Here is a 16127-nt window from a genome sequence, read left to right on the forward strand (position 1 = left end):
CCACTAGAACCTTTTAGAACTTCTGGTATAGAGAGATGTTTGACTTTTATGACATAGTTTCACGAAGAAGGTTATTGACTTTTTGTCTATCAGTCCTCTCTGATAAGCTTAATTGAGAAAAAAATATATTGATTTGTTTTTAAGAGCTTTGAATGTTTCAAAATACTTCCTCTACCTGCCCCTCACCTCTAAAATGTTGTAACCTACAGTGCTTAATCTAACTAAACTTCCATAAAGTTTTAAAAAAGTGTTTTTCATGTTTTCACTTTACGCTCAACCTCTCCCTTTGGGAGGAAGGGGAGAATTACCCATCAAATTCAAACTTTATTAAGTGGGGGAAGAGTTTCTCAAAATTCTTGATAGACCTAAGCTTTTAGAATCTTGGGCTTTGTGGATCTCTAGATCTTTCTTTTCTTTTTTCTCTTTTGGCTTCTTGGGCCTAATTCAATACAACTGGTGGTCAGCCAGTTCCCCAAGCTTCATTTAATAATTCCATTTACTTTTGAGGCTTTAACTTGATCCTAAAGTTCAGCTGGTGTTCTTTGATGGACAGTTTGATGACATTAGTACTAATATATGTTAAGGCAGACTTAGACATACCCTTTCTGCCAGTAAAATTTGGTAGACTGCTCCCCAATTGTAGATTTTACTTTGTGGAAGATACTCTGCAACCTTCTAAGGCTCTCTAGAACACTGAAGGAACACATAGCAGCCATGCTCTGTGGATTCAGCCTGCCATTGTGACTAGGAGGTAGACAGGAAGAATTAACTCAGAACTTGTTTTCACTATTAAAATTTATAAATGTAATGGAATACTATTGCGCTATAAGAAATGGGGAAGATGCAGACTTCATAATAACCTGGGAAAACCTACATGATATAATGCTGAATGAGTAGAGCAGAACTAGGAAAACATTATTCATAATCACAGATATATTGATTCTGTGATGACTAACCTTGATAGACTTGGCTCTTCTCAGCAATACAAGGTTCAAAGACAACTCCAAAGGACTCATCATGGAGAGAGCTATCTACATCCAGAGAAGGAACTATGGAGTCTGAATGCAAATTGAGGCAAATTGTTTGCTCTCCTTTTTTTTCTTTTGTTTTTTTTTCCTTCTCTTTTTTTTGGGTTCGTTTTGTTTCTTCTTTCTCATGATTCATTCCATTGGTCATAATTCTTCTTTACAACTTGATTATTGTGTAAATAAATTTAATGCAAAGTTATATGTAGAAGATGTATTGGATTCCATGCTGTCTTGGGGAGGGAGTGGGGAGGAGGGAAGAAAATCTGGAACTCAAAATCATGCGGAACTAAGTGTTGTAAACTAAAAATAAAAAATCTTAATTAAAAAAAGAATTTGGATACTTAAAAAAAAGAATAAAAAAAAGTTTAAACTTGACAACCATCAACAAACACAAACATTCCAGCGTGCAAAAAATAAAGAGGATTATCTATCTATATGAAATGCATATGAAACGTTAATTTCTATTATATACAGTTGGTTTCCAAAAAATGTATATTAAATTTAGCATGGTAGTAACAAAATTATCCAGTGTGCATCCACTTCTAATCAATTTTTGTTTTCTTCCCTGTTTTTAAAAAAGTTTTATTGATGAAATTTTCTCCTTTTAGTCATATCCATCAATTGCTATTAACTTATTACAAATAGAGTTTTAGGCAAAACGAATCATCATATTGGCCATCTTTGAAAAAAATACACCTGCACCTCTGGTTCATCACCTCTCTGCCCAGAAACAAGAGATATTCTTCAGCATCGGTCTTCTGGCATCCTCTTTCAATTTATAGTTGAGGAAGCTATAATGTTTACACACACACACACAAATACACACACACGTGTGTATAAAATATATGTAATATATAAAAAATAAGTTATGTAAGTCGAGGAAGCCTCAGTGGCTTCTCCATAGATAATAAAAGAGTCAGAATTAGAATCCAGGTGCTCTGGCTCCAAATCTAGTCCTTTTCCACTATACCACACTGCTCGTATAAGTCCCCAAGACTTTCAGAGCTAGTGTCCATTCAAAAATGTATGCAACTTTTTATTGACCCTATCAATAAATATTTATTAAATGCCAACTTTGTGTAATACACTGTGCTACGCAGTCACTATTGGAGATTATAAAGAGGTGGAGACATGTTACTTGCCTTTGTGAAGGTTACAATTTAGTTGTAGGTATGGAGGGAATGACACTGTTTTGGTAGACATCTGTATAGAGATTAGTGGAAAAAAACAAAGAAGCAAATATTTTAAAAGATTGGCAAGTAATTATTTTATCCTTAATTTTGTAGTTTATCCCTTAAGTCTAGTAACACTCTAAAAATCACACTGGAAAGACTTTGAAATTAATTAGCTGTGTTGCAAAGAGTTATGATACATTTTAAAATGTATTGGTTAATTGGACATATTCTATTTCTTAGCTTATTTAGTTCATTTTTTAGATTAATCCAAAGACCTTATATTCATGAATTGATTTAAACATATGCTGCCCCAAATTAGAAATCAGAAAAATATTGCAAAGCAGGGATTTTTTTTAACTCCCCTCTACACTTAATAGTATTTTATTTTTTTCCAATTACATGTTTTACATGTTTTTACAGTGTTTTCAACATTCACTTTTATAAGATTTTGAATGCCAAATTTGTTTTTCTCTTCCTCCCTTTCCCCTCCCCAAGACAGTAAGCAGTCTGACGTAGCCTGTACATGTACAATCATATTAAACATATTTCCACATTAGTCATATTGTGAAAGAAGAATCTGAACAAAAGGGGAAAGCCATGAGAAAGGAAAAAAAGAAAAAAATAATATACTTTGATCTGCATTCAGATTCCATAGTTCTTTCTCTGGATATGGATAGCATTTTCCATCATGAGTCTTATAAGTCTATCAAAGATGATCATTGTACAATGTTGCTATTACTGTGTACAATGTTCTCCTGGTTCTGCTCACTTCACCCAGCATCATGTAAGTGTTTTCAGGTTTTTCTGAAATCTGCCTACTCATCATTTCCTGAAGCACAATAGTATTCAATTACCTTCATACACCACAATTTGTTCAGCCATTCCCCAAATGATGGGCATCCCCTCAATTTCCAATTCTTTGCCACCACAAAAAGAGCTGCTATAAATATTTTTGTACATGTGGATCCTTTTCCCTTTTTGTAAATCTCTTTGAGACACAGACCTACTAGTGGTATTGCTGGATGAAAGGTTATGCACAGTTTTATAGACCTTTGGGCATAGTTCCAAATTGCTCTCCAGAATGGTTGGATCAGTTCACAACTCCACCAACAGTGCATGACTATCCCAATTTCTGCGCATTTTCTCCAGTATTTATCACATTCCTTTTTTGTCATATTAGCCAATCAGATAGGTATGAGATGGTACCTCAGAGTTGTTTTAATTTGCATTTCTCTAATCAATAGTGATTTAAAGCATTTTTCATATGACTATAGATAGTTTAATTTCTCCATCTGCAAACTGTCTGTTCATATCCTTTGACCATTTATCAAATGGGAAATGACTTGTATTCTTATAAATTTGACTCAATTCTCTGTATATTTTAGAAATGAGGCCTTTATCAGAGATACTGGCAGTAAAAATTGTTTCCCAGATTTCTGCTTTCCTTCTAATCTTGGTTGCATTGCTTTTGCGCAAAATATTTTTAATACAATATAATTAGAATTGTCTACTTTGCATTTCATAATGGTCACTATCTTTTGTTTGGTCATAAACTCTTCCTTTTTCCCATAGATCTGACAGGTAAACTATTCTTTTCTCTCCTAGTTTGCTTATGATATCACCCTTTATATCTAAATCATGTACCCATTTTGACCTTATCTTAGTATATGGTGTAAGGTGTTGGTCTACTGCCTAGTTTCTGCCATACTATTTTCTGGTTTTCCCAGCAGTTTTTGTCAAATAGTGAGTTCTCATCCCAGAAGCTGGAGTCTTTGGGTTTATCAAACAATAGATTTCTTATAGTCATTGACTACTGTGTCTTGTGTACCTAACCTATTCCACTGATCCACCACCCTGTTTCTTAGCCAGTACCAAATAGTTTTGATGACTGCTGCTTTAATATGGTTTTAGATTTGGTGTGGCTAGGCCACTTTCCTTTGCATTTTTTCATTAATTCCCTTGATATTCTTGACCTTTTACTCTTCCAGATGAATTTTGTTATTTTTTCTGGCTTTGTAAAATAATTTTTTGGTATTTTGATTGGTATGGCACTGAATAAGTAAATTAATTTATATAGAATTGTTGTTTGCTTGGCCTACCCATGAGCAACTGATATTTTTCTAGTTATTTAGATCTGACTTTATTTGTGTGAAAAGTGTTTTGTAGTTGTGTTCATATTGTTCCTGTGTTTGTCCCAAATATTTTATATCGTCTACAGTTATTTTAAATGGAATTTCTCTTTTTGTCTTTTGCTGCTGGGCTTTGTTAGCACTATATAGAAATGCTGATGATTTATATGGGTTTATTTTATGTCCTAAAGCAGAGATTCTTAACCTGGAGTCTGTGAACTCCAGGTTTGTGTTTTTTAAAAATATTTTTATAGTTATAATTCAATAGAATTTGTTTCCTCGGTGATCCTATGAATTTTATCTTTTGCATTTAAAAACATTCCAAGAAGGGGCCATAGGCTTCATCAGACTACCAAGGAATCCATGACACAAAAAAGGTGAAGAACCCCTGTTCTAATGCATTAAAACATAGACTTAGCTCTTCTCAACAATACAATGATCTAAGGCAGCTCAAAAAGACTCATGGTGGAAAATGCTATCCACATCCAAAGAAAGAACTATGGAGTCTGAAAACGCAGATTGAAGCAGACTATCTTGTCTCTCTCTCTTTTTTTCTTTCTCGTGGTTTTACCCTTTTGTTCTGATTCTTCTTTCATAACATGACTAATGTGGAAATATGTTTAGTATGATTGTGTATACATGTACAATATCAGTATACTATGTATCAGATTGCGTGCCATCTTGAGGGGGGAGGGGAGGGAAGGATAAAATTTAGAACTCAAAATCTTATAAAAGTAAATGTTGAAAACTAAAAATAAGTAAAAAGAAAAAGAAAAAAGAAGAAAGAAAGAGCATTAAAACAATGGAGAACACTCAACAGAGGAATTTGGAACCACTATCCATCACCCATAAAAGAGTACATTTGCTTATCCTGCCTCTATCCAGTAGCACAGATGTGTGAATGTCTTCATGTGCTGTTGTTTCTGTTTTCAAGTTTTATTTTTTGTGGACTCAAGGAAACCTAAGAGACAACTTTGCTTCCTCATGCTGGGTCCCTTTCAGGGAAGACAGTCCAACTTCCTTTTTCCCCGTAAGCAGCATGAGCTGCTTTCTTGTCCCCTCCGCCTGATTTCCAGGTAGATTTTTCTTCTCCAGATCACTGGCTTTGTGCTCTGCTCATTCGTGCCTAGCAAAGATTGAAAAGTATTTGATAAATCTACAACACAGATGACAAGTACGTCTGCAGGCAGAATGAACCAAAAGCAAGACTTTTTTCCCCTTTCTTGACTGTCTTATTAAATTTAATTTTTCCTGACTGAGATGAACAATAAGAATCTTCCATTTTAGAAGTAGAGCATTTTAAACTTTTTTTAAATGCTCACATTTTTTTCTTTGAAAGTCATTGTTGGTCTTAGTTTTCTGTGGAATTTGGCATGGTAAATGTGATAAATGTTGCCTGTCAGTTCATTACTGCAAGTCATCTATGCTCTTGCTCACCATATCCTATCCCTTTTCTTTCTCTCCCAGTTTCCACAGTTTTGGTAGCCATAATTTAGCCATCCTCCTCAACCCTTGGTTACTTCCCCATTCTTTTCTTCAATTTTCCTTTTCCTACCCTACCTGCCTTTTGTAAGTTAGTTCTCTTACATGTTATCACAGGGCCCATTGTCTCCTAAATTCTAGTAAGTAGCTTATCTCGCTAGTGGGCAATCATGTTGTGAAATCAATGTGATAACTGAGAAATATCAGTCTTACTCCCACTAGGGTTTGTCCACCTACTTCAATACTCGTGATCAAGACCAAATCAGCCAGAGGAGATAAAGAGGAAGGAATCTCTAGCTCTTGAACTCCTCAACTCAAATTCCTGAAAAAGTGTCTAGCTCTCATAAAGTTGACTGTATTGACTGCTCGTATTAACCTGGAACGGATGCTGGACCTATCCTACTGAGATTGTTAGAAGGGGATGACGATGATGATGATGATGATGATGATGATGATGATGATGATGATGATGATGATAAGAATTCCTGTATTCCCTACCCAGATAGCTGGAATAGCTTCTTCCTTTATACTCCAGCCAGCCACACCATTGTTAGGATTTGAAGCAGTTACTTCTACTCTCCCCTTATCCTGTCAGGCTAGCACAAACTTTCACCTGTCCCACCTGCTAAAGCCCATCTTGAAACATTGCAGTTTTTTTCCTTAGGCTTGGCACAAACAGCCATCAAGGAGAAAAGACAGAAAACAGTGGGGACAAGAGAGAGGCAACTTCAATGTCTTGGCATTCTCAGCTGCTAGTACTTTTCCCTTCAAGGTTAGCTTGTATCAGTTGTGCATATATCTGTATATACATGTATGCTTTCTTTCTCTCTAGGGTGTTGGCTCCTTTAGGTCAAGGATTGTTTTACTTTTGTTTTTGTGTCCCCAATACCTGGCACAATGCCCATTGTGTAGTGGGCACTTGGTAAATGTTTGGTAATTTGGAAAAAAAAGACTTCACAGGAGGGAAAGCTCACTTCTGCCCTAGGACAAGGAAGGCTTACAGAGAAGGAGGCAGTTGAGTTGGGTCTTGAAGGATGAGTTAGCAGTTGGGAATGATTTGTAGGATCATAGATTTGTAGTTGGAAGGCACCTTACAGACTCTTTAGTTTAACACACTTATTTTGCACATAAGGAAACAGAAGCTCAGGGAATGAAGCTGAAGCTCCAATGAACTTTGAGTCCTTATTAGCATGCACTGAGTACCTAGTATATGCATAGCATTATGTTGGGTGCCATGGGTGATATAAAAGAAATATCAGGAAGTTGTTAAAGATCATAGATTTAGAACTGAAAGGGATCCTCAATCCCTTTATTTTACATATTAATGTGTATTATAAAGAGCATGCCTACATACTCCCTGCCTTTTTTTCTGACTGACATATGTGGCTCAGCATTTGGGTGCATTGGAGTTGAGGAACTCCTGGCCATGTGATGATCCAAGGTGGCAAACTTCAAGGGGTTCCTTGGTTGTCTCCCCCTCATAGTGACAGTGGCAGGAAGACAGGATGTTGTATTTGCTAAGTGGCACTATGTGTCACTGAGGAATGTTGAAGTAAGACAGTGAGCCAGGTGCTATCTCTGGATTCCTTGTGATGGGGGTAGGGGACATGGCTATGCCCTTTTTCTTCACCCCAGGGCAAAGCATGGACTCAACTAAGCAAACATGGCTCCTGGATGACTTTTCTGCTTTGTGTTTGCTTTCCTGAATAAGTAACCAAAGGTCATTGTTGAGGTGGTTGGGTTCAAGCTTGGAGGTTACTTTGTGAATTAGAGAGATCTAGAGATAATGGATCCAATGAGTGGAGCTAGCTGGTATCAAGTGAACCTTCTTCATCAGAGAAGACAGCCACCAACAAGAGGGTTAAACTGGGTTTTTTTTGTTTTTTTGACCAGCAGATGTGTACTGGGAATTATTTGGACAGTGCCCAAGTGAAATGTGAAATCCCTAGTCACCAATTTGACAAACTGCTTTATGTTATGATGAAGTTTAACTATCATTCTCCTCAGAAATCATAACTAATTTTAAGTTAAATTGTTGAATGATGTTTAAGCCATTCAGACAAACCATGCTGTATCTCTTATACTTAAGATACCTTTTCTGTGGAGTAATAAAATGCCTGCTCATAACTGTGTCATATGTCCCTCCCCCATCTCCTGCCTTGTAAAAGATATAGACGTGAGCCAAAAACTTAATCTTTAGGTAATTTGTTCTTGTCTTTCTGAGTGAAAGAGAATGAGAAAAAAAGTCCAACTCCTTTTATTAGAGGCCAGATCCTGTACCCACAGGACTGAGCCTGGTCCAGATTATATATACCCAGGTCCAGAGCAGATGAATCTATTGCTAGGCAAGGGAGTGGGCTTGACAGTGCTTCCTTAATTATAGATATATGAAGAAAGTGAGACCCAGAGAGGTTAAGTGACTTACCCAAGGCCACACAGGTAGTAAGCAATAGAGCTGGAAATCAGTCTCAAGTCCTCTGATTCCATATTCAGGACTCTTCTCCCCATATCACTATATTCAATATTTCATGTAACATTGTCTCTGCCTTTAGAGAACTCACTATCTAGTTGGAGAGACAGCATGTTAAATAGTGAAGTAATAAAGCAAGGCAGTATATGACTAGAAATCAAAACAAATGGGGTTATAGAGTTGTAGTATAGAGATAGAGTATATGGTATTTTAGAGTTATAGTATATAATGTTATAAGAATCCAGAGAAGCTGGGAACTCTAATAAGAACTATAATAATCAGTAGGAATATAAACAGAAAGGGAACAAGTGTTTTCCAGGTGGAGAGAGCAACATGTACTGTTTCCCTTCTGCACACCCTTTGTCTGCCCCTTTAGACATCCTTTATGAGAAGACACCTTTTCTTTTCCTTATTTGCAGTATCTAGAACTCTTCCTTTTCAGATCTTGTCATTCTTTCACATTATCTCAAACTTACAAACTACTCTAGAACTACTACAAAATCTGGCAATGATTCTGGGCAACTGAGCAACAATTTCTCAGCTTCTTATAGGCATATTTTAAGAGGAATTTTTTTCACATTTATGTCAACCTAAAATCCTTGACGTGTCTTAGACAGGGCTCATTTCATCTAGCATTGGAATCCAAACTACCTCTGAAATGAAATATGTCGACTATAAATGAACACAACTTTTCTATAAGATGGGAAACATGATGGCCTCTGGGTCTTATCCCAATTTGTGAAGAAGACAGATTAGTGGTTCTCAACTGATTAGGTTCTCAAAGGTTTTTACCTTTAAAATGTAGCAAGATCTTGTACTTCAGTGGCTTATAATATTTTTCTTTTTCCCTGAGAATAGGAGACATATCTTTCAAGATGTTATGAATGACACCCAATGCATTGTTGGCACTTGACAAATGCTGACTTATTTGATATTATTATTCATAGTATATAATTGAATGCATAATTGCATGATTTTTTTTTTTTTGCTTTCCAACAGGAGACCTTTTTGACTGCCTTTAATAAAAAAAAAATGATGTTTCTGCAGTAAGGTACTAATGATTAGCCTTTCTTTTTTGTAGCAGAAGGGAACCATCTCATCTTTTAGATTGACTGTGCAGCACAATTTTTGTCTTGGGATACTCATGAAAAATAAAGAGCATGTTAGAACTATTGAGACAGAGAAGAGCACTCAGCAAATATATTAGGAAGGTTTTATTGTTGTGGTGCTGATTGACTATGTTAACATCTGAATTAGAGACTTTTTGCATTAAAACTAGAAAGTTGTGTTTTACATCTATATGAACATAGGGGACATGATTTGACCTACAGCCGAACCAAATTCATAGTATAGCAAGGCACTGTATAATAAGGTTTTCCATATTAATGTATTTTCCAAATAATTGCAATAGGGAATTGTGTCTAGTAATAAAATACTGTTCATATTCATCTCTACTATCTATGCTTATAAATACAACTATATTGTAACTCATTGCAACAGAGTAGAAAGATTGTAGGATTTGGAGTTAAAAGATCTGGATTTTAATTCCACGTCAGACACTTTACTAGCTTGTTTGAACATGACACAGTCACTTAAACGTTTTAAAGCCTTAGATTTCTCATCTATAAAATGGTCTTAAGAGCAGCCTTGAACAGTGCAATGATCTCCAAAGTAGGGTCTATGACCTCCTGAGGCCCATGAAATGACTCCAGGAATTTGTGATAAACCGATTAGAGGATGGGACTGGGACCTATCTCACCCGTCCCATGATAGCCAATCAGGAGGCTTGTCTCCAGTGCAACCACACCTATTGTCACTCACTTCATCCTTCACTGTAGTTTGTACCAGCTCCCAGTCTTCCCCCTTCTGAGGCAGGATTGGACACTTAAAACCTAATCCTGACCTAGGCACCCCTCAGCAGCAACTATGCAAGAATCATTAGGAAAATCTTCTCTACTTCCCCAGCATACCCACCAGGGGAAAAAAAAATTCTATTAGGAGTTTAGGACCAAAAAAAATTGGATACCACTGGTATGATTAATAGGAGGACCTGGCTTTGAAGTCGGAATTCAAGTCACAACCTTTTTGTGCCCTAGGTGACTCTTTAAGACTCCAAGTTACAGGTGAATTGCCTATCTACATTAGTGGAGAGAGTTTCCCAAATTGGGAGTTCTCCACACTAATAAAATTGCAGGTAAAGGCCCCCCTAAATATTGATAAGTGCTTTCTCTCTCTCTTTCCTCCTCTCCCTCACTCCCTCTCCCTCTCCCTGCCTCCTCGTCCTCCCTCTCTTCCTCCATCCATCTTCAGCTTCTTTTTTAGCCAGTATATGTTGGAGAGGGATGCTGACCCAACTCCTTTCAAAACTGTTTGAGTCCCTTTGCTGTGAATTCTCTCAGCATTCTCCCAGCTTGTGTATACTATAGGGCAGAGTTCCTTAAGTTTTCTTTGTGTCGTGGACCCTGTTGGCAGTCTAGTGAAGCCATGGATCCCTTCTCAGAATAATGCTTTTAAATGTATAAAGTAAAATACACTTGATTGCAAAGGAAACTAACTGTCTTAAAATAGTTATCAAAATTGAGGGAAAAATCCAAATTTTTGGACCCTTTGAAATCTATCTATAGATCCCTCAGGGAGCTGGGGAAACTGAGATTACTACACCTGTCCTAGAAGCAAAGGAGAAGAAAAATCCAGACAGATGGACTTCTGAGCGGACTGCGGCAGTGGGGGGCTAGACAGGCCAGCAGTGCCAAAGAAGAGAACCTTTTAAGGGTAGAAAAGAGAAGGCCTTCCTAAAAAGGGGGATGGGAGGCACTAAGGACCTTATCTCCCTGTGTAACAGTTTAGTCCAGGACTAATCTGACCTTGAATATACAGGAGCAACTGGAGTGTTGTACGGAAGAATGTGTGAGCTTGATTAGCTGTAGTCCATCGACTTAAGCACTTTAGGTGGACTGTAACAGACTTGATCATGTCGCAGTTTAGATGGGTAATTGGTATGGCCATAGTCCACTTTGGAGGTTTACTCTTGAGCAACACTACCGTATAATTCTTGCACAGTGTTATCGTTTGGCAATTCTGCTTGCCCTCTCTAGCATTACCTCTGCCACATAATCAGATTCCTCCTGTGGCTTACTGTGTTGGCAGCCACTTCTGCATTGTTTCCAAGTTATTGGTACTGTTCCTTGCTCCATGGTTTTTAGATAGATCATCTCCTTAAGAGGATTGTTTTATTCTTTTTATTTGTATCCACAATGCTGAGTACCATGCCGGACCCTTGGTAGGTGAATAACAAATGCTTTTTGATTGATTAATAATAGTTTTCTATTTGCCAGACTTTTTGTAATTCACTTCCTCGGGTCAGTTTTTGTCTTCTCTAAGTTTTAGAAAAATCTTTAAGTCTCTTAGGGATTCATGGTAAGCCTTGGTAGCAGATCTTTGTCTTTGCAATGTAAATCCAGAGCAGAGGTCTAATTTATCACCATGAGAAATGAAAAAAAATAAACATTGAATATAAGGTCCTATTAAATTGTGTTCAGATTAATCTTGAGCCCTGTCCTTCAACTTGAAGACATTTCCTAGTGCATGCTTAGTAAACAACAGGGAAATTAAATGTAATCCAAAGCCTATTGGTGTGGACAGGTCTCTTTGGTGGAGATTAATGTCCTGTGCCTGAGTGAGGGTCTGGGTGGAGTTAATGAGAGCTAGAAAGAAGTGATCTCTCAATTTTAAAGATGCAGGCAGCAAAGCAAAAGAGGCTAGCAGTAGCCCCCATCATAGACAATCTAGACACGCTCCAAAAGTCCCTCAAGGGTGCTTCCTAGTTACCCAAACTGGGCATGCCCAGACTTGCCCAGATGACAAAATAAATCAAAATAGTTAGAAATATCTGGCAAGCAAGCAGTCCAGATGCATGGGAAGCCCTTTGTTAAATTTTGGAATTTGTACCAAGACTTTAATCTGCTTGTTTATGGGCCAATTGAGGTGCATTTCGGGTGAATGAATACATTCTGAATCATTCCTCTTTCATAGATTGTTAATACTGATCTTCAGCAAGTCTAGGCTGAGAGGAGATCTACCTTTTAGGTCAAAACGGAGCAATAATTTTTGATAGCCCTAAGGTCTATCATCTTTATCATTCCCCCCCTCCCCAAGGGAAGAAGGTGGTACCTGCAAGCATTGAAGGCAAATTACTGTGACTTTGAAGCATTGGTTAAAGGATCAGATTTTATTTGATGCAAAAATAAAGCACCCAAAGTTATTCTTATCTGCGGAGCCAAGTTGTCACTTCATATGCTTCCTAGTTGTTTTTTTCTACTCGTCAGCCTAAAGGGATCTTCTCTGAAATTTAGGATTCATTGACTGAGCAATTTACTTGGCAAATAATCATTATATTGCTATGGGTCATCTCATTTTGTCGTCTTAAGCTTACTTAGATCTTTTGTCATTTTAAACATTGTTTTGTTATTATTTAATTTATTATTTTTGTCCATGGTTTCACTAAACTATAAGACCGAGGATAGGGACTATTTCTTACATTCTTTATATCTCTTGTAGCCATATACATATGGGAGTTATTCTTTACATATATATGTATATATATATATATATATATATATATATATATATTTTAAAACTTCACTTAAAAATCACTTCAGAAGTTTTCCTCCAATGAGAGTTGTGTTTGTACGTAGCTGGCACTTAGAATGTAAGCTCCTTGAAGACTCCTTATTGTACTTTTTTATTTGTATCCTCAGTACTGAGCCTAATACTTATCCTATAGTAGGCTCTTGATAAATGCTGTTAATTGGTTGTTAGATGTTTATTGAATTGAATGTTTACTGAATATGCATGCGCTTAGTGTAGTGGAATGAGTAGTAGATTTGGAGGGAGACCAGAGATACCCAGGTTCAAATCTGCTCTTTGACAATAACTAGGTGTCTGACCATGGGGCGTTTACCCTGAGCTTCATTTCCTCATCTCTAAAATGGGGATAATAATGCCTATAGTATTTTATATACAGGCTGTCCCCAAAGTCTGAGTGTAGTTTTAAGCTATTAAGCTTAAGGAAAACACCAGTTTAAGAGAGAGAGAGAGAGAGAGAGAGAGAGAGAGAGAGAGAGAGAGAGAGAGAGAGATGGAAAGCTCAAAGCTGTTTAAGCTATTAAGCTTAAAACTGCACTCAAATTTTGGGGACAGCCTTGTATTTAAGGCTCTTTGTATACCTTGAAACTCTCTACAAATATTGGCTATTGTTATAATTATTATTATATGCATATACACAATGTTAGGGTCCTGAGATGTTGGATATAGACATGTTTAAAATGATAGGGACAGGCTCAGAAAGTTTGTCACCGGTGAAGCTGCGACCCAGACTTTGTGACCCAGAATCATTACTGCCCAGCACTTAGTGAATTCTGTGCCTCAGGCCTCAAGTGGCTTGCAATACATCCCAGTGCATGAAACTTTATCTAGAGGGACATAAAACACAGTCCACCCAAACCACTCAGGGAATCAGGCTTCCCCAGGTTTCATTGCTCAGCCACAAACACGACTTTTCCTGGCTTTTTAGCTCTATTTTCTTCCAAACACCCAGCCCCACAGTCTCAGATGTTTTGGCTAATTAACTCTTATTTGCATTTCTGAAATAGGAAGTAATGCCATTATATATAAAGGGGGTTGATTGAATAAATCAACAGGGCTATATTGCTTTCTTAAAGACCAGGCCTTAAACCCAGTTCTCTGTGGCTCTCACTGATTGGCCAACAATAGGTCCCTGCCCAAGCACCGCTTAATGGTTGTTTTTTGGGCCTTGCTGGCTCAGAGTGAGTGCAAATACCAATAGTTTCTCTCTTTTGGCCAGCAAACCTGTCGCTCCCTGTTTGATTTTTTTTCAAGGGGCCATCCCTTGACTCACTTCTTAAACAGGCCTAATCACTGAATGGGCACTGCTTCTGTCAAAGTGAGAACTCCGAAGACCTTAGCTTAAAAAGGCAAAGGCCTCCCATTGCATCCTGGGCCATCTCCGGTTGTCTTAATCTACATCTGGCCACTGGACCCATATAGCTCTGTAGGAGAAAGTGAGGCTGACGACTGCACAGTGTTCCCTCACTCAAATCTGATTCAGTTGCAAGTCATGTCATTATCATCTTGATGCCATGGAGGGACAAACCATAATAAAAGAAGTATTAAGATGCTCTGCCCTTAATACTTTAACTAGATGGGAATAAGTCTTGACTGTATCAAGTCAAGCAAAGGCATTCCAACTCAATTTGGAAAGAACTTGGATGAGCCATTGGATGAACAGGCATGTTGGTTACCTCTGCTGAGGAGACATGGTCATGCCCTAGGATCAGCTTGAAGAGGACTTCCCATTAGCATCCTCCCTGGCAACAGAGGCTGAGGGCAGCATGTATGTGTATGGACAGGAATCCTGCAGTCTAACCTTAAATTCAAAGAGCATTTATTAGGCCCTTGAAAAGCCATGACAATGTAATAAGGTCATTGATCATATAGTGGTATAAAGGGAGTGTTCTCATCTCTGGGACAATGTTCTTTTGAACAGTCCTCAACGGGCATTCCCATGCTATCTTCCCAAATACCTGCTACCCTATATCTCTGGGGAAGCAGTCAGCTTTGGATAGACTGGGTTGCCAAGGTGAGGTTCTCCCATTTGGGGAACCCTTACCCCGTGGCTTCACTAGCATGTTGTAGATCTGAGTTCTTAAAGTTTGCCTGGGTGCTATGCAGCTACCAAATCAGCCTTTTATAGTTCGTGCCTTACCCATTTATTCATGGCGTGGAATTATGATTTTTATATTAATCTCTATGATGTGTGTAATGAATATACTAATCATTTAGAATTCTCAAGAATTGCCTTTTTCAGCTTGTGAGTCAAAGCTCACAATGCAGCCTAAAATGACCAATCAAACTTTGACAAGGCTCATACTCATTGCCATCCTGGTGCCTATGTATCTGAAGTGAAGTGAATCAAAGATTGTAGAACCCATTCTGTCACAGTACTGTGGTCCTGTGACCCACCGAATAATAACCCCCAAAACTTGAACAATGCTGTTCCCACAGAACTTCAGGACACCTGTACCTTAGTATTGTGGGATTTGTGGGCTGGTGGAGGGAAACCACTGGGAACCATTGTAATCTGTTCCTCCCTCCCTTCCCTTTGTGATTTATGTATATAATCTCTGCCTTCACTTCAGCAAGGTGGAAGATTTGCAAATCTCTTCCTCATAATGAAACTAATTAAGTGGCTACCTGATTACAGGCACTTTGTGTCCGGCCTGCTGTTTTGTCATTCTCAGGTTAGAGACTGGCTCAGTAAAATCCAGTTAAGGATGGCATACTTGTGGAAAAGACTTACAACGACAACCCCAGTCCACTGAGTGAACTCCTGGTGCCAGGCTTTTATTAGTCAGGGAAGAAAATGTTTAGGTGGGATTCTCCCTTGGGCTAAATGGATCATTTAAATGTTATAATCAACAGCAGAATGTATGTAAAAAGCACTGTCATAAACATGTTTGCAACAAATCTAATATGTTGGGTGAGAGCTGATAAAACACTGGAAAAAAAAGATCAGATTCTCTTTAGTTCAGGGGTTCTTAACCTGGGATATGTGGACACATTTCAGGAAGTCTTTAAACTATGATGAGAAAAAGAAAATTATATCTTTGTTTTTATTCACCTTTCATTTTCTTTTAGCCCCTTGAAGTGTTTTTTTCCTTTTTTATTAAATTTTTATATTTTTTCCAATTACATGTAAAAACAATTTTAACATTCTTTTTTTTTTCAAATTTTGAGTTCCAAATTCTCTCCCTTCCCTCCCCTT

Source organism: Trichosurus vulpecula, chromosome 5 (genome assembly GCF_011100635.1).
Source record: "Trichosurus vulpecula isolate mTriVul1 chromosome 5, mTriVul1.pri, whole genome shotgun sequence".
In the NCBI taxonomy this organism is placed as follows: domain Eukaryota; kingdom Metazoa; phylum Chordata; class Mammalia; order Diprotodontia; family Phalangeridae; genus Trichosurus; species Trichosurus vulpecula.